The 19,587-nt window shown below is 39.5% G+C and overlaps 1 protein-coding gene across 1 annotated transcript in view; it reads left to right on the top strand.

Moving 5' to 3' along the window:
* Positions 1–6,021: 6,021 nt before the first annotated feature.
* The window catches only part of LOC114494151 (nuclear body protein SP140-like protein), a 58,796-nt gene continuing 45,230 nt past the window's right edge, over positions 6,022–19,587 (top strand). Inside the window, exon 1 of the mRNA XM_036025006.1 lies at positions 6,022–6,141. The gene's annotated coding sequence lies outside the window, so the exon portion shown is untranslated. The remainder of the gene's footprint in view (positions 6,142–19,587) is intronic.

Below are 19,587 nucleotides of genomic sequence, written 5' to 3'. Positions count from 1 at the left end.
AAATGAACACAAAACAGGCCAAAACCTATGGGACACAGCAAAGGCAGTCCCAAAAGAGAAGCTCATAGCAATACAGGCCTACCTAAAAAAGATAGAAACATTTCAAATAAACAACCTAACCCTATATCTATAAGAACTAGAGGAATGACAACAAATTAATCCCAGAGTAAGGAAGGAAATAATCAAGAGCAGAGCAGAATTAAATGACATCGAGACTAAAGGAACAATTCAAAGGATCAATAAATCCAGGAGCTGGTTCCTTGAAAAGAAAAACAAAATCGATAAGCCTTTAACCAGGCTCATCAAGAAAATTAAAGAAGAAAAAAAGAGAAAGGACCCAAATAAATAAAATCATAAAGTACAGAGGAGAATTTACAACCTATACCTCAGAAATATAAAGGAGTGTAAGAAATTACTATGAGCAATATATGCCAAGAAATTTGACAACCTGGTCTAAATGAATAAATGTCTGAAAACATATAGTCTTCCAAACCTGAACCAAGAAGAAGCAAAAAGCCTGAATAGACCATTAACAGCTAGTGAAATTGAAACAGGAATAAAAAAAACTCCCAGTACACAAAAGCCCTGGACCAGACGGCTTCATAGGTGAATTTTAACAAACATTTAAGGAAGAGTGAACCCCTATTCTTCTCAAACTATTCCAAAAATTCCAAGAAGAAAGAAGATTCCATAACTCCTTTTGTGAGGCCAGCATTACCCTAATTCCAAAACCAGGTAAACACACAACAAAGAAAGGAAACTACAGGCCAATAACACTGATGTACATAGATGCTAAACTCCTCAACAAATATTGGTGAACCGCGTCCAGCAATACATTAAAATGATCATACACCATGATCAAGTGTGATTTATCCCAGGGATACAAAGATGGTATAATATTCACAAATCAATAAACATAATACACCACATAAACAAAAGGAAAGACAAAAATTACATGATCATAACAATAGTTGCTGAAAAAGTATTTGATAAAGTACAGCACCCATTTATGATAAAAACACTCAGCAAAGTGGGAATAGCAGGAGCATACCTCAACATAAGAAAGGCCATATATGAGAAACTTACAACCAATATCATACTCAACAGGTAAAATCTAAAAGCTTTCCCCCTAAGACCAGGCACAAGACAAGGATGTCTACTTTCAACACTTCTATGCAACATAGTATTGAAAGTTCTAGCCACAGGTATCAGACAAGAAAAAGAAATAAAAGGCATCCAAATTGGAAATGAGGAAGTAAAACTGTCATTGTTTGCAGATGACATGATAGTGTACATAGAAAATGTACAGACTTCACCAAAAAATTACTCAACCTAATAAGTGAATTTGGCAAAATAGTGAGACACAAAGTCAATATTCAGACATTGAAAGCATGTTTATACACCAACAGTGAAATATCAAAAAGAGAATCTAGGGGGAAAACTCTATTTATTATAGCAATGAGAAAAATAAAGTATCTAGGAATAAACTTATCCAAAGAAGTAAAAAAACCTATACTCAGAAAACTACACAGTGCTGAAGAAAGAAATTAAGGAAGACACAAATAAGTGGAAGCATATACCATGTTCATAGATCGCAGAAATTTACATCATTAAAATGTCTATACTACCCAAAGCAATCTGTAGATTCGATGCAATCCCTCTTAAAATATCAATGACATATTTCACAGGTTTAGAACAAATATTTCAAAAATGTATATGGACCCAAAAACGACCTCAAATAGTATCAGCAATCTTGAGGAAGAAGAACAGAGTAGGAGGGATCATAATACCTGAGATCAAACTATATTACAAAGCCATTTTATCAAAACAGTCTGGTATAGGCATAAGAACAGATGTATAGATCAATTGAAGAATAGAGAGCCCAAAAATAAACTAATGCCTCTATAGTCAATATTTGGCAAAGGGGGCAGGAGTATAAAATGGACTAAAAGTAGCCTTTTCAACAAATTGAGGGAACTGGGATGATACATGCAAAAAAATGAAACTAGACCACCAATTTACCCTAAAAACCAGAATAAACTCAAAATGGATAAAAGACTTAAACATAAACCATGAAACCAAAAAAGTCCTAGAGGAAAACATAGTAAAATTTCTGATACCCCACACAGCAATATTTTTGCCAATATATCCTCAAGGGCAAGGGAAATAAAAGAAAGAATGAACAAACGGGACTAAATCAAATTTTAAAAGCTTCTGCATGGCTAAAGAAAACATCAGCAAATTGAAAAGGGAACCAACCATACAGGAAAACATATTTGCCAATGATACCTTAGACAAGGATATGATCTCCAAAATACACTAAAAACTGACATGATCCAACACCAGGAAGACAAATAATCCAATTAAAAAATGGGCAAAGGACCTGAACAGACACTTGTCCGAGGAGGACATACAGAGAACCCAGAGATGTATGAAAGGATGCTCAGCATCTCTAGCCATCAGGGAGATGCCAATTAAAACCACAGTGAGATTCCAACTCACACCAGACAGAATGGCCACCGCAAACAAATAAACAAGCAAGTGTTGGAGAGGATGTGGAGAAAAGAAACCCTAATACACTGCTGGTGGGAATGCAGACTGGTACTGCCACTGTGGAAAACAGTATGGAATTTCCTCAAAAAACTGAAAATGGAACTGTCTTTTTTTCATCTATTTCTTTTATTGCAATAAAACATATATGACAAAGGAAGAAAATTCTGAAACTGCCTTTTGACCCAGTAATTCCACTGTTGGGATTATGTCCTAAGAATCCTGAAACACCAATTGAAAAGAACCTATGACCTTTTTCTTCATAGCAGTGTTATTTACAATAGCCATGTGCTGGAAACAGCCTAAGTGTCCATCAGTAGATGAATGAATCAAAAATGGTGGTATATTTACACAATGGAATACTAGGCAGCAGAAAGAAAGAAGGAGCTCCTACCTCTTGCAATGGTATGGATGGAGCTGGGGAATATTATGCTAAGTGAAATAATCCAGGTGGAGAAAGACAAATATCATTTGACCTCATCTATAAGTAGAACCTAGTGAACAAAACAAAGGAGCAAAATAGAGCCAGTGGTATGGAAACAAGGAACAGACTGATGGCGACCAGAAGGGAGGGGAGAGGGGAACAAGGTGGACAAGATGGGGAAGGGACTAGTCAATGAAAATGTATAAATGATCCATGGACAACAGGGTGGGGATTGACAGTGAGAGCTAGAAGTGAGCAGGGCAGGGCAGAGCAATGGGGGAAACTTGGGACAAATGTTAATACAAAAACACTAATGAAGAAAGTATTAACGCCAACTGAAATTCTAGAATAAATCATGTTTTTTCTCCAGGCATATTATTTGCTGTCTTATTTTGCTTATGAAACGAGCCCACTCCAAAGAGTTGTGTGTTTGTGCTCCAATGAGCACAGAAGTACGAAGCGTATCTAGCCTGGCTTGTGTCTCTCCTAACAAATACGTGCCTCGGATGCTCTGCACAGCAGCATCTCTCCTGCTTGGTGGGCAGAGGCTCAGGGGCACTGGGCCCACTGGCGTCTCCAGAAGCCAGAACAGGGCTGGGCCTGGGAGTGGGCAGGGCTGCTCTGCTGCTTACATGCAAGGGCAAAGCCTTTTGCTTCTGATCTGTAGGAGTGAGTTCCTAATGAGCCATCCTCTTGGGAAAAAAAACAGCTGGAAATCCTGGGCAATATTTGGAGAATGATGCCTGAGACTCAAGAAAGTGAACAAAGACAGTGCAAGTCTGAAGTAAAGTCAAATCTCACAAGTAACCAACACACAATGTTTCCAGTTTACTAGCTGGAATGTGGCAGGCTTTGAGAGCAGCCACAGGCTTGTGGCGTGGTCAACACTTTGGTAGAAAGTCCGCCTTCTTCCTGGGCAGCAAAGTCAGGCAGCCAGTCTTTCTGGGGGCCAGAGGGTAATCCCAGAAAGAAGAATGTCACAGCAACTCCTCAAATTTTGTGTATAAACTCTCCCTAAGCCTTCAGACCTGAGTTCCAAACCAACTGACAGGCCAAAAGGTGAGACAGATGAAGATCAAAATACCATCTTTCTTCTTGGTAAAAGCTGGATGGAGATATGGCTTAGATGTGTGCCAAAAATAATCCCTAAATCTGAACCCCAGGATTAGATTTATCCACAAACCCTCAGGCTGCTACAATCAACCATGTAATACACACACACACCGCACACCATACAGACCACTGTCCCTGTGCACTTGAGCTTAGAGGAGCAGAGAGCCCTGGCCTCTCCCACAGGATAAACCCAGGGAGCCCCACCAGGGAGCAGACTCACCTTTCACAGGACTCCCAGCCTGAGGGTCTCTCCAGAAGGAAGGGAGGGCAGGGGAACCAGGAGTCCTGCTAGTTGATGGGCCACCTTCGAGAAGTGGATATCAGTGCAGGGCCTGAGTATTTCTACTTAGGTCCAGGTGCCCCTCCCTCTCCATGCCCACATCCACAGAGGTGCCTCAGGTCTCCATCCTCAGCCCAGTGGCTGCTGTTGCTGCTGCTTTCTTCCTCCTGCCAGTGAATTCTCAGATCTGGATTCCCTTCCTCATCTCAGGGACAAGCCTCTGTCCCCACAGGGTCTCCCAGGCTGGAGACTCAGCCCAGTACTGACATCTGATTGGAAGCTGCTCCTGGTGAAGCTAAGGAAGCCTGTCCACTCCCTCCCTGAGTTCTCTGCCCCGTGTCCCCGCTCAGTCGCTGCCTCTCTTGCTTCTCAGGTTTCCAGGTCTCCAGGTCCCCTAGCTCAGGCAACTTCCCTGAAAACAGGAATGGTCCCTGTTGTCCTCACTCCTTGCCCACTGGGAAAATGCCCCAAGCACTGGCTTCTTCCCTTCACATCAGTCCAGGAGGATTGTTAGGGGGTCCACCTGCTTGCAAAGATGGTCTTATCTGGGTCCTAAAGCAGGTGGGTCTGACATTGTTTTCTGGATCAAAAATCTTTGCTTTCTGCACAGAAACCTCCAAATCCCACAGAAACCACTGCTGTTGGCAGAGCAGGGTGCATGCCAGCTTATCCCAGCCCAACAAGCATATCCCATTCCCTTCGGCCAAGGCATCCCAGTTTGGGAGTGTCCACCCATGGGCCCGGCCACTGTGGGTTTCCCACCCAGGCAACTCTCATTCATGTAGTGATCTTGGTGACTCTAAGCCAACTCAGGGGAAAGTGGGCACATTTATGCCAACACCCAGACCAGGGGGCCTAGTCTGCCTGCTGTGGGAGAGAGGAAAGTGAGGGGAGGGGAAACACTGGAAAGACTGGCGTTGTCTGTGTCAGACCTTGTCTGGGTCCCCTGACCATGGATGCCAGAAGCAGAGGACAGCTGTGCCTAGCAAAGGCTCAGCTTACTAATTTTCTACCCCCAATGACCAGTGAGGGAGGGAATCAGGGGAAGGAGAGATCCCCCATGTGTGCAGCACATGGGACACATTGAGACCCTGCACTCTGGGAGAGAAACATCCTCATCAGTCTATGGGATCTGTGCAGATTGATATTGGCTTTTTGGGAGGAAAGAAAGAACATACATGGAGAGAGGTTAGAAACTTCCCCCGTATCTTAACGTAAATGGGCCACAACCCATAGTCCCAGCTGGAGGGAGTTGGACTCAGGGAACAAACGTGAAAACCATCACTCTAAGAATCTTGCTTCTCCAGCCCCGTATCTGAACCCGGAGACCTTACTCTGTTCCCCTGCACCCTCTCAGAAACTTAGGGCTGTGAGAGAGAACAGTGGGGTTCACTGATGTTTTCGTATCTTTGCACAAACAAGAGAACTCCTGGAGGGCAGGGCTGCTCATTGCTGTGTGTCCTCTTCCCCCACCCCTCCAGTCCCTGACTATCCCCCCCGTGTCCTCCACTCCTGCTGCACCATGTCCCGATCGAGGGCTGAGAGCCATGTCGGGCTGCAGGAGGAGGGAGACATGTCTGACAACACTCCAAAAGTTATTTTCACTTTTCATTTCCCTTTTGGGTGGAGCCTTCTCAGAGTGAGTAAGTTTTACGGACTTCCTGCTCAGTGCTAACTAGGCTGGAACCAGGTCGGGGACACTGTAGGGATCAGAGGCCCAGGCAGAGCCACAGGCAAGACCAAAGGTCCCTGGGGACAGCAACCTCAGCACCAGGTTAGTCTCTGTCTTCCTTCCTTTAACGTTCTCTCTGGCAGTGCTGCTGCTTTAGTGCTTGTCATTAGACACTCATAGAAACCTTGACTGTAGTCCAGCTTCACAAGAACACTCACGTGCAGTGTAATGAGATGCAGGAATGTGTGATGAGCAAATTGACTCTTTAAACTGCAGAGGGGCAGCCTCTGGTGTGAATGCAGCGGCCACAGCCCACAGGACTCTGGTGTTATGCCTGCTGCTCCACTGGAGAGCCTTCTGGACGGAGTTGTGCTTCCTGAGGTTTTGAAGCAGTGAATTGTTATTTTCTCATGACCTCTGAACCCTCTTGTTCCCCTAGGGCCCCTCTACCTTCACCTGGGTCGTTTCAAAGAGAGTACTTTAGAAAATACAAAATTCAGGGTAAGCATCTGACTTTTCAAATCTGGGTGCCTTGTCCTCAGACCTGACCTGGGAACGGATCAGCACCCAGCCTATTCCCATCTCTGGTTGTGGGTCTGATTCTTCCTCCAGGGATCTTGATCTAAGGACATCAAAGGAAGAGGAAGGACCAAGATGCCAAAACCCAGGGCAGGCTGATGTTTTCATTTGTACTTTGATTTTCTGCTCTGGGTGGATTTTACCTCTGACAAGGAAAAGGCTAGAAACCCGACCTTTAGTAATGGGTCAGAAATAACACTACTTAATATGTTTAATTGTTCGATTTTTTAATATAAAAGAAATACATTATACATTGCTGGTCATAAATATTCAAACAGCATGTATATAGAGGGGAAAGTCCTTTTCACCACGCACCTCCTGCAGCTTCCAATCCTGGTCCTGCTGAGTGTTGCGGGCACAGCCTTTTACGTCTGTTCTATGCATTTACACACATGACTTGTTTTCCTAAATGCATGATTTGTATCTTGTTTTTTAATGAATGAGATTATATTGTATACACCATTCTGTACATTTTACATTTTTTAAACTTTAATATTAAACTTATTAGAGGTTTTTTTTCAAGTGACTAAAAATTGCACCTCCCTCATTTTTATTAACATTGCATACTACTTCTTGAAGTCAATACACCATAATTTTTAACTTATGTTCCACTGAAACCATTTGTGTTGTTTTTAATTATTCATATCATGAAAAATATGTGATAATATCAATTTTATAATTATGTTTTGCATATATACAAGTATTTGTCTTGTGTCAAAAACCAAAAGGTAAAATTGTTGAGGCTAAGGGTCCTCATATTTAATGGTTTATAGATCCTACCAAATTGCCTTCCTTGTGACTGAACCACTATAATATTCTCCTACGACTGGATGTAGCCTGTTAATTCGCATTCTTTGATTGCATGGGAACTTCAACAGCTCTTCGTGTCTATTGCTCATTTAAGTTGCCTCTTCTATGAATTGCCAGTTTATTTTTTGCCAATGTTGAGGAGATTGTTCTTCCTTTAATGATATGGGAGAGTCTTCTACATACTCTGAAGTTTATTTATTTTTACTTATTTTTTTCATTATATTTAAGTATATTTTATTGATTATGCTATTACGGTTGTCCCGACTTTTTCTCCCCTTTGTTCCCCTCCACCCTGCACACCCTCTCCCACTTGCATCCCCCCCTTTAGTTCATGTCCATGGGTCACACATATAAGTTCTTTGGCTCTTACATTTCCTATACTATTCTTATCCTCCCCGTTTTCTACCCACCATATATGCCACTTATTCCTTATAACTTTTTCCCCATTCCTCCCCTCCCCTTCCCCCTGATAATCTTCCCTGTGATTTCCATTTATGTGGTCCTGTTCCTGTTCTAGTTGGGTTTGCTTAGTTTGTTTTTGTTTTTGTGCTTAGGTTTAGTTGTTGATCGTTGTGACTTTGTTGTCATTTTACTGTTCATATTTTTTATCTTCTTTTTCTTAGATAAGTCCCTTTAACATTTTATAGAATAAGGGCTTGGTGATGATGAACTCCTTTAACTTGACCTTATCTGGGAAGCGCTGTATCTGCCCTTCCATTCTAAATGATAGTTTTGCTGGATGGAATAATCTGGGATGTAGGTCCTTGCCTTTCACGATTTTGAATACTTCTTTCCAGCCCCTTCTTGTGTCTGTAAGGTTTCCTTTGAGAAGTCAGCTGATAGTCTTATGGGAACTTCTTTGTAGGTAACGGTCTACTTTTCTCTTGATGCTTTGAATATTCTCTCCTTATCTCTGACCTTGGGTAATGTAATTATGATGTGTCTTGGTGTGTGCTTCATTGGGTCCAACTTCTTTGGGACTCTGTGAGCTTCCTGGACTTCCTAGAAATCTATTTCCTTGGCCAGATTGGGGAAGCTCTCTTACATTATTGTTTCAAATAAGTTTTCAATTTCTTGGTCTTCCTCTTCTCCTTCTGGCACCCCTATGATTCAGATGTTGGAATGTTTGAAGTTGTCCCAGAGGTTCCTAAGCCTCTCCTTATCTTTTATGAGTTCCTGTTTCTTCATTCTGTTCTACTTGAATGTTTCTTTCTTCCTTCTGGTCCAAATAGTTGATTGAGTCCCAGTTTCCTTCCCATCACTTTTGGTTCCCTGTACATTTTCCCTTATTTCACTTTTCCTCTATTTTGCAACCATACTCCACCGTTTCTGTGAGCATCCTGATTACCAGTGTCTTGAACTGTGCGTCTGATAGGTTGGCTATCTCTTCTTTGCTTAGTTGTAGTTTTTCTGGAGCTTTGATCTGTTCTTTCACTTGGGCCATTTTTTTTTTTTTTTGGTCTCAGCATGCCTGTTTCATAGTAATGGGCGGAGCCTTAGGTATTCATCAGAGCTGAGCAACCCAGGTCGCTACATTGTGGCACTGTCTGTGGGGGAGGGGTCCCAGAGGGAATGATGCTGTTTGCTCAGATCTCTGCTGGCTTTCAGTCACTTCCCCTGCTACCCACAATCAAATTGGGCCCTTTTGGTGCTGATTCCTGGATGAGTGCATTTGTGTATGTTCCAGGACCCTGTGTGTCTCTCCAGCGAACTCTCCTGCCACCTCAAGCCCCACAGGTTTTTTCAGTCAGAGGTTTTGAGGCTTTATTTCCCTGTACTGGAACCCTGGGTTGCACGATCTGTCTCGCTCACCAGTTCCTCCTGGTTTATGCGTACACAAATGTTGGACTACTCGGTCTGCCAGCCACCACCTTGCCTGTCCTGGTCCTCCAGCTCCTGCCTTGCCACACTTCCTCTCTGCCCAGCTGCCCATCTCAGGCCCTCTTACCAGTCTGGATGAATTCCTTCTTTCACTCCTTGGTTGTCAGACTTCAATACATTTCTATTTTTTGTCAGTAATGGTTGTTCTTTTATTTTTAAATTTGTTGTTGCCTTTGTTTTGGTTGTGCAAGGAGGCACAGTGTATCTATCTATACCTCCATCTTGGCCAGAAGTCTCTTAAATGATTTTTACTCTATATTTTTACAATTGTTAGTTTTGAATTTGAAACCATATTATTCAAGTTTCCTATATTTAAAACAAGTCATTTAACTCTAATTTTTCTTTAACATTCAGCTCAACACTTTAAGTTTGTTAATATATTTTGAAATCTTACATTGAAATAGGTTTTGTTTTACAAAATAAAATTCTTCTTTTTCTAGATTATCTTTCTGCCTACAGATTCTTTACACATTTTGTTAAGTACAACCCTAGGTTTTTTATATTTTGGTGCTGTTGTTAATGGTATTATCTAATTTAATAGTGAATTCCAATTTTTCAATGATGGTGTGTACAAAAGCTATTAACATTTTTATATTACTTTGCATACTTTGTCCATGCTGTACTTACTTATTACTTCAGTAGATATTTTGGTGAATTCTTTGGGATTTTCTGCATAGATAGTTATGTCATCTACAAAGACGGTTTTATTTCTTCCAAACGCTATAGTTTTAATTTCCTTTTCATTTTCCAGTATGCATTCCAGTGCAATATTGACTAGGACTTGTAAAAGGGAACATCTTTCCTTTTCCTGATTTTAGGGGGAAAGGGTGCAGTTTCTCAACAGTAAGTCTGATGTTAGCTACAGGATTCTTGTGGATGTTTCTTCTCCAGTTGAGGAAGTTCCTTTTTGTGTCCAGTTTGCTAGGGGTGTTTACGTGAATGGAAGTGGATTTTATCAAATGAACTTTCTGCATCAGTTGAACTTTCCGCTGAAAAATGATCACTCCATTTTTCTTCTTCAGCCATTTGATATGGTGTATTACTTTGATTGATTTGGGATATTAAACCAGCCTTACATATCTGGAGTAAATTCCATGTGATCATGAGTATAATTTTTCTATAGAGTGCTGTATGGAATTTGCTAATGTATTGGTGAAGAATTTTGCATCTCTCTTCATGTGAGTTATGGGTTAGTAGTCGACCTTTCTCTGTTTTTGGTGTTGCAGTATTGCTGGACTCATGACATGAGTTAAACATGTTCCCTCTGCTTCCATTTTCTGGGCAACGCTTGAAGAACTGGTATAATTTCTTAGTTCAATATTTAGTATGTTCACCAGTGAAACTATCTGAGCCCGATGCTTACATTTTTCAAAATTAAAGTGTTGGAACTTCCGGCTAAAATGTAGGCATAGGTAGACACACTGTGCCTCCTCCCACAACCAAAATAAGGACAACAAAATTTTAGAAACAGAAAAACAACCAGTACTGACAGAAAATTGAACTGTATGGAAGTCCAAAAACCAAGGAGTTAAAATAGACACATTCATCCAGACCGGCAGAAGGGGCTGAGTCAGGTGGCCAGGCCAAGAGAGGTTGCACCAAAAAAAGCAGTGTCTGGCAGACCCCAGGCACAAGGTGGCAGTGGGCAAACCCAGCGAGGCAGCAGATTGTGGATGGGCACGGCTCGCAAAGCAGCTGGCAGGCTGGGTGATCCCACGTTCATGCACAAAAAAAAAAACAGGCAAAACTGGGGAGTGAGATAGAATGCACAACCCAGGACTCTAGCTCAGGGAAATAAATCCTCAAACCACTGATTGAAAACACCTGTGGGAGTTGAGTTGCGGGGAGAGACTCCCAGCCTCACAGGAGAGTTCTTTGGAGAGACCCACAGGGTCCTAGAACGTATACAAGCCCACCCACATAGGAATCAGCACCAGAAGGGCCCAGTTTGCTTGGAGGAAGCAGCGGAAGGGGCTGAAATCCAGCAAAAAGTGGAGCAAACACCATTGTTTCCTCCTGGACCCCACCCCCACATACAGCATCACAACTCAGCAACCTGGGTTACCCCACCCTGGTGAATACCTAAGGCTCCGCCCCTCACTACATAACAGAAGTGTGAAAACAAAAAAAACATGGTCCAAACAAAAGGACAGATCAAAGCTTCAGAACAAATACAACTAAGTAATGAAGAGATAGCCAATCTATCAGATGCACAGTTCAAAACACTGGTGATCAGGATGCTCACAGAATTGGTTGAATTTAGTCGCAAATTAGATGAAAAAATGAAGGCTACACTAAGTGAAATGAAGGAAAATGAACGGGGAACCAATAGTGAAGGGAAGGAAATTGGGACTCAAATCAATGGTGTGGACCAGAAGGAAGAAACATCCAATCAGAAAAGAAGGAAGAGCCCTGGCTGGCATAGCTCAGTGGATTGAGCACGGGCTGTGAACCAAAGTGTCGCAGGTTCAATTCCCACTTAGGGTACATGCCTGGGTTGCAGGCCATGACCCCCAGCAACTGCACATTGATGTTTCTCTCTCTCTCTCTTTCTCCTTCCCTTCCCTCTCTAAAAATAAATAGGATCTTTAAAAGAAAGAAAGAAATGAAGGAAGGAAGGAAGGAAGGAAGGAAGGAAGGAAGGAAGGAAGGAAGGAAGAAACAAGAATTCAAAAAAGTGAGGAGAGGCTTAGGAACTTCCAGGACATCTTTAAATGTTCCAATATCTGAATTATAGGGGTACCAGAAGGGGAAGAGGAAGAGCAACACGTGCAAAAGTTATTTGAACAAATAATAAAGGGGAACTTCCCCAATCTGGCAAAGAAGATAGACTTCCAGGAAGTCCAGGAAGCTCAGAGAGTCCCAAAGAAGTTGGACCCAAGGAGGAACACACCAAGGCACATCATAATTACATTAGCCAAGGTAAAGATGAAGGAGAGAATCCTAGAAGCAGCAAGAGATAAGGAGACAGTAACCTACAAAGGAGTTCCCATCAGACTGTCAGCTGATTTCTCCAAAGAGACCTTACAGGCAAGAAGGGGCTGGGAAGGACTATTCCAAGTAATGAAAGGCAAGGACCTACATCCCAGACTGCTCTATCCAGAAAAGCTTTCATTTAGAATGGAAGGGCAGATAAAGTGCTTCTCAGATAAGGTCAAGTTAAAGGAGTTCATCATCACCAAGCCCTTATTTTATGAAATGTTAAAGGGACTTATCTAAGAACAAGAAGATAAAAAACATGTATAGTAAAATGACAGCGAACTCACAATTATGAACAACCACACCTAAAACAAAAACAAACTAAGCAATAAACTAGAACAGGAACAGAACCACAGAAATGGAGATCACATGGAGGGTTAGCAACAGGGGAGCTGGAGGGGGAGAGAGGGGGAAAAGGTACAGAGAATAAGTAGCATAGATGGTAAGTAGAAAATAGACAGGGGGAAGGTATGAATAGTATGGGAAATGTAGAAGCTAAAGAACTTACAAGTATGGCACATGGACATGAACTAAAGGGGAGGAATGTGGGTGGGAGGGGGTGTGCAGGATGGAAGGGAGTGAAGGGGAGAAAATAGGACAGCTGTAATAGCATAATCAATAAAATATATTATAAATAAATAAATAAATAAATATAAAAATTTGCCCTGCCACATTGGTGGGCCAGAAAGGTTAACAAAAAAAAATGAAAGTGTTAATTACTCATTTATTACTTAAAAAGCATAGATATAAGCTTATTCAAATGATCTATTTGAACTTGTGTGAGTTTTTGTAGCTTTTATCTGTCAAGAATTTGGCCCATTTTATTGAAATTACCAAAATTATACTCATAGATTTGTCACAGTATTCTTTCAAATGCTTTTAATTTCCATGGGATCAGTTGTAATTATCCTACTTAGTCTTCGAATATTGGTATTTTGTGTCTTTTCCCTGTTTTTCTTAATTAGCCTGTGTTAAAAGTTTTGATTTTATTGATCTTTTCCAAGAAACAGCATTAGGTATTGTGGGTTTTCTCTATTTTTTCTATTTCCAATTTCACTGGTTATTTCCTTATTAAATTTTTATTTTAGTCCATTTCTTCCATTTCAGGTTTAAATTGCTCTCTTCATGCTCTTGTATTACTGCTTTCCTATGTGAGAAACTTAGATTTTTTAGTTTTAGATCTTTATTCTTTTTGAACATATGTGTCTAATAGAATGTATTTCCCACTAATTACTGCTTATTCTGTACCATCAAATTTTGATAAATTGTGTGTTCATTTTCACTTAGTTCAAATAACTTTAAAATTTCTCTTGAGACTTCTTCTTTGACCTGTATGTTATTTAGAAGTATTTTTATCTTCAAATATTTGAGGAATTTCCATTTATCTCTCTGATATTGATTTCCAGCTTAATTTCTTTGTTGTCTGAGCACACACTCTTTATGATTTCCATTCTTTTACACTTTTTAAGGTGAGCTTTATGGCCCAGAATATCATCTGTCTTGGTGAAGGTGAGTTTTCCCTGTTATTATCAGGAATATGTGTATTCAGTGTTGTGAAATGGAATATTCCATACATGTCAAATAGATCAATTTGGTTGATAATGATGATCAGATCAAATATATTTTTATTAATTCTCTGCCTAAGTCCACAAATTATTAAAAGAGGATATTGAAAGCATCAAACTCTAGTTGTAGATTTATTTTTTCTACTTGTAGGTCTTTCCATTGTTACCTTATATAATTTGATGGTATGTGTTTAGGTAAATGCATGTTAAGTGTTGTAAAGTCTTCTTGGAAAACAGACCCTGTTTCATGTGGAATGCCTTCTTGCTCCTTTGTAATTTTTCTTCTTCTGAATCTTCTTGTGTGAAAATAATGTAGTTACTCCATCTCTTGATTAATGTAACCACGATAGCTTTTTCTCCATTCTTAACATGAATCTTTATATTTAAAGGTTTATTTTGTTGACAAGGTATAGGTTTTTTTTTTCAGTCACTTTGATAACCTGTTTAATAATCTTTATTTTCATTGGTGATGCTAATACTGATTTCCACATTTCCTCCTCTTTGCCTACCTCCATCCAGCCCCTGCTTCCCCTTTCCTCTGGCCATCACCCCACTGTTGTCTGTGTCTATGGGTTGTGCATGTATGTTCTTTGCCTAATGCCTCCACTTCTTTCATACATAATCTGTTTTTTAATAGGAGTATTAAGACCATTCATATTGAAAGTAATTATTAATAAATTGAATTAATATCTATCATGTTCGTAACAGTTCTCTATTCATTGTATTCGGTCTTTTTTCCTTCCCACCCCTTTTTTATACCATCTCTGGTTTTAATTTAGCATGTTACATGATTTTATTTATCCCATCTATTAATATATCAATTTACTTCTTTTTAAATGTTTTTAGTGTTTGCCTAGTAACTCAATATGCATTTTACACCACTCCACCTGTAGTGCTTGTACCTCATAACAGACTCTTCCCAGTGTTTTCCTCCCCTTTCTCCTCGCATTGCTGTTACTCATTACACCTGTCTATGTGCTGTAATCATCACCTGCTCCAATCTGAGCTGTTCGGTCTGCAGCCAGGCTGCCATCTTGCACCTCTTTCTACTGTCTCCTGGGTTAGGTTCACTGTGTTTTGGTTTTTACATCTTCCTCACTACTGGTTTACTTTTCTGGTTTTCTGGACTTTATCCTGATGTATTTTCATGAAATTATAAGGGTGCTGCTGAATATGATACATTCATGAAACAAACATACACAAAATCTAAAACCATACTACATGACTTAGAAAATTTTTGCAAGATGTTATGCAGAAAACAAATGTGATGCAGAAAAGGGTGTATATTGCAGAAAATATGCATGATGCAGGAAAATTTATATAATGTCATAATATTATAGGATGACAAAACATTTTGGAAGTATGGCTAGGATATAGATAAGGGTAGATGAAATTACATGTTTATGGACATTTAGGGAAGAACCCATGCAAAGTAATTTAAATGGGTTATGTGGCAGAGTTGAGGACACTGATGGAGATGGAAAGGAAGGGGAAACCTGCTAGGTAGAAAACAAGCCACAAGTAAAATAGTGATTGCAGAAAAATTTAAAAGCACTTGCAAATTTTTATTATAGAAACTGTAAAGGACACATGGACAAAACCAAAAGAGGGTAGGATCAATGGTAGGAAGTGGGAATGGCCGGGTTCAGGGGGACGTACTGAGGTGGAGAAATGGAGACAACTGTACTTGAACAACAATTTTTAAAAGTTTAAATAAATAAATAAGTGAAATCTATATATGTTTATGTATATGTGTATAAAGAAAATTATGAGTCATGTAAGTTCTTTATATATTTTGGAGATTAAACCTTTGTCTGAGGTATCATTGGCAAATATGCTTTCCCCAGTTGGTTCTTTTTTTATTTTGATACTGTTTTATTTAGCTGTGCAGAAGCTTTTAATTTTGATGAGGTCCCATTTGTTTATTCTTTCCTTTATGTCCCTTGCTCTAGGGGACATGTCAGTAAAAAAGTTTCTGCATGAAATATCTGAGATTTTCCTACCTACTATGTTCTCCTCTAGGACTTTAATGGTGTCACGGTTTATATTTAAGTCTTTTATCCACCTTGAATTTATTTTGTATAAGGTGTAAGTTGGTGCTCAAGTTTCATTTTTTTGCACGTAGCTGTCCAGTTCTCCCAACACCATTTGTTGAAGAGGCTATTTTTACTTCATTTTATGTTGCTGCCTCCTTTGTCAAATATTAATTGACTGTAGAGACTTGGGTTTATTTCTGGGCTCTCTGTTCTGTTCCATTGGTCCATGTGCCTGTTTTTATGCCAGTACCAGGCTGTTTTGATTACAGTGGCCCTGTAGTATAGTTTAGTGTCAGGTATTGTGGTCCCTCCTACTTTACTCTTCTTTTGGCCCTGCAATCCCACTGCTGGGACTATATCCTAAGAACACTAAAACACCAAATACAAAAGAACCTTTGCACCCTGATGTTCATAGCAGCACAATTTACAATAGCTAGATGCTGGAAGCAACCTAGATGCCCATCAGTAAATGAATGGATCGAAAAACTATGGTACATTTACACAATGGAACTCTATGCAGCAGAAAGAAAGAAGGAGCTCCTACCCTTTGCAACAGCATGGATGGAGCTGGAAAGCATTATGCTAAGTGAAACAAGCCAGACAGTGAAAGACAAATACCATATGATCTCACGTTTAACAGGAACCTAAATGAAAAAACAAAGAAACAACCAAAATATAACCAAAGACAATGAAATAGAGAACAGGCTGAGAGTGACCAGAGGGGAGAGAAGAGGGAATTTCAGGGGACAATGGGAAGGGTTTACGGGAAGAAATTTAAAGGACACATGGACAAAAACTAGGGGGAGGGTGGTAATGGGAGGGAAATGGGGAGGGTTGGGTGGGTGGGCTGGAATGGGAGTAAAAGGGAGAAAACTGTACTTGAACAATGATTAAAAGAAAAAAAAAGAAAAAAGACATGCTGAGAATGACACAACATTCAGTATTCAGCATCCTTAAAATCCATAACCCCAGGGTAATCATGAGGTCAGACAAAGCCCCGCTGAGAGGAATTCAACAAAATACCTGGCCAGCACTCAGAATTGTCAAAGTCACAAAGGCAAGGACAGTCTGAGAAACAGCCCCAGGCAGATGAGCCTGAGGAGACCTGCCCAGCAAATGTGACAAGCTGTCTGGGGTGGGATCCTGCAACAGGAAGAGGGTTGTAAGGGAAAACTAAGGCAATAAAATAAAGGACAGACTTTAGTGAGAAAAAAGAAAATAATGAAAGTTTAGAAAAAACATCAAAAATGTAATTTCATAAGTAAAATCTCTCAGCCCCACATGTGTGGAGTTGACCTGATCCACTCTGAGATCTGAAAGCCTGGCTCTACAGCCACTGCTGTGGGAGAGACGTCTCTGCTATGCCCCATCACTCCTCCATAGGCTCCAGTTTCTCGGTTCTTTCCAGAAGCTTTATGTCTTTCTCTTTGTTTTTCAGGTGTTGTTATTTCATAACAATGTACCTTGGAGGTTCTTTTGAAATTCATTTGTGTAAAATACCCAACTGTGCCCTTTCAAAAAATTCTACTCTGAGGTGTCTCCTTAAATGATTCCTTTGATATGTTCCTCCTCTCCATTTTCTCTGTCCAGCTGTCTTGACTGCAGTTACATGGCTATTACATTGGGTGTTAAGGCTTGTCTTCTTATACTTTCTCTCAAGATTACTTTTATTCCATTTTAATCTCTTTACCCAGTTTTGTGGGATATTTCCTCAGTTTTATTTTAAAACCATTAAAATAATTTATATTTCTAAAATCATTTAAAATATATGTAAGACCTCTACATCTTTCCATAGTAGCTCTATTTTTCTTAGCATCATGTTGTGCAATATAAATTCTCATATCACTCTAAAAATATTACTTTGGGAAGAAGTCTCCCATTTTTCATAGTAACTTTTTCATTTTTTTTTATTCTTTCATTCTGACATTGAAGAATTTCCTCAAAAGTCTGTGGAATTGTCATGTATATTGTAGCTTAATAAGAGGCTGCAGAAATAGGTCTATGAAATTTACTATTAAATACTAAAAAAGGAAAACCATATAAATATCTCCATGGATACATCTGATAAAATTGAACATTTATTTCTTTAAAAATTTCCACAAACTAGCAATAGCTAGAAACGCCCTCAGTCTCATTTAAATATATACACAAAAATGTTGAACAAAACTTATACTTAATAGTCATAATGAATTTTTTTTCAAAGATTGGAAACAAGACCAGGAAGTCAGATCTCACAACTTCTCTTCAACAATGAAGTTAAACTCCTAACCATAGCAATAAGAAAAGAAGAATAAATAATTGTTGGAAATAAAAAATCAAAGGAGTTTTTGTAATGTCTAGATTTTTTCTATAAAATCCGAAGTAAATATGTAATACTTAACAAAAAGTCACAGGTGAATTAGAAAGGTTATGGATACATGGTTAATATTTTTTAAAGCAATGCTTCTTTTCTACAATAGTAACCAATAATTAAAAAATCAATACCATTTAAATTAGCATCTAACTCTGGCTGGTGTGGCTCACTTTTAGGGAGTGTTGTCTTGTACACCAAAAGTTTGCAGGTTCAATTCCCAGTCAGGGCACAAAGAGGTTGCAGGTTCAAGCTCTGGTTGGGGTACATAGGAGAAGGCAACCAATCTATGTCTCTCTCTCACATCAATATTTCTCCCTCCTTTTCCTTCTCTCTCTGTCATGCTCTCTCTAGTTCTTTCTTTTCTCTCCTTTCCTCTCTTTCCAAAAAGAGATAAAAAATGTTCTTGGGTAAGGATTTAAAAAAATAAAGAGTATCAAAAAGAATAAGTTTAAGAAAAGATACACATGACATCTGGACTAAAAACTATAAACACTGGCAAATAAAATGAAGGAAAACTTCATAAATGGTGTTATTATGTTAACAAATTGGAGCTGAATGTAGTTAAGGTATCAATTCACAGCAAATTTACCTATAGATTAAATATAAACACAATAAATATCCAAAAGATCTGTCTGGCCAAAATTGACAAATTGATTCTAAAGATATGTGGAAAAGCAAAAGATTAAAAAAATGAAACTCGAACACCAACTTACACCATATAGAAAAATAAATTCAAGATGGATAAAAGACTTAAATATAAAACGTGACACCATTAAAGTCCTAGAAGAGAACATAGGTAGGAAAATCTCAGATATTTCACACAGAAACTTTTTTACTGACTTGTCCCCTAGAGCAAGGGACATAAAGGAAAGAATAAACAAATGGGACCTCATCAAAATTCAAACCTTCTGCACAGCTAAAGAAAACAGTATCAAAATAAAAAGAGAACCAACTGTATGGGAAGACATATTTGCCAATGATACCTCAGACAAGGGTTTAATCTCCAAAATATATAAAGAACTTACACAACTACACTCTAAGAAGACAAGCAACCCAATTAAAAAATGGGCAAAGGACTTAAACAGACACTTCTCCAAGGAGGATGTACAGAGGATCCAGAGACACATGAAAAGATGCTCAATATTGCTAGCTATCAGAGAGATGCAAATTAAAACCACAATGAGATACCACTTCACACCAGTCAGAATGGCCATTATAAACAACAAACAACAAGTGTTGGAGAGGTTGTGGAGAAAAGGGGACCCTAGTGCACTGTTGGTGGGACTGCAGACTGGTACAACCACTATGGAAAGCAGTATGGAACTTGCTCAGAAAACTAAAAATA

Source organism: Phyllostomus discolor, chromosome 4, assembly GCF_004126475.2.
Source record: "Phyllostomus discolor isolate MPI-MPIP mPhyDis1 chromosome 4, mPhyDis1.pri.v3, whole genome shotgun sequence".
Lineage (NCBI taxonomy): Eukaryota > Metazoa > Chordata > Mammalia > Chiroptera > Phyllostomidae > Phyllostomus > Phyllostomus discolor.
This window is presented reverse-complemented; position numbering and strand designations above follow the sequence as displayed.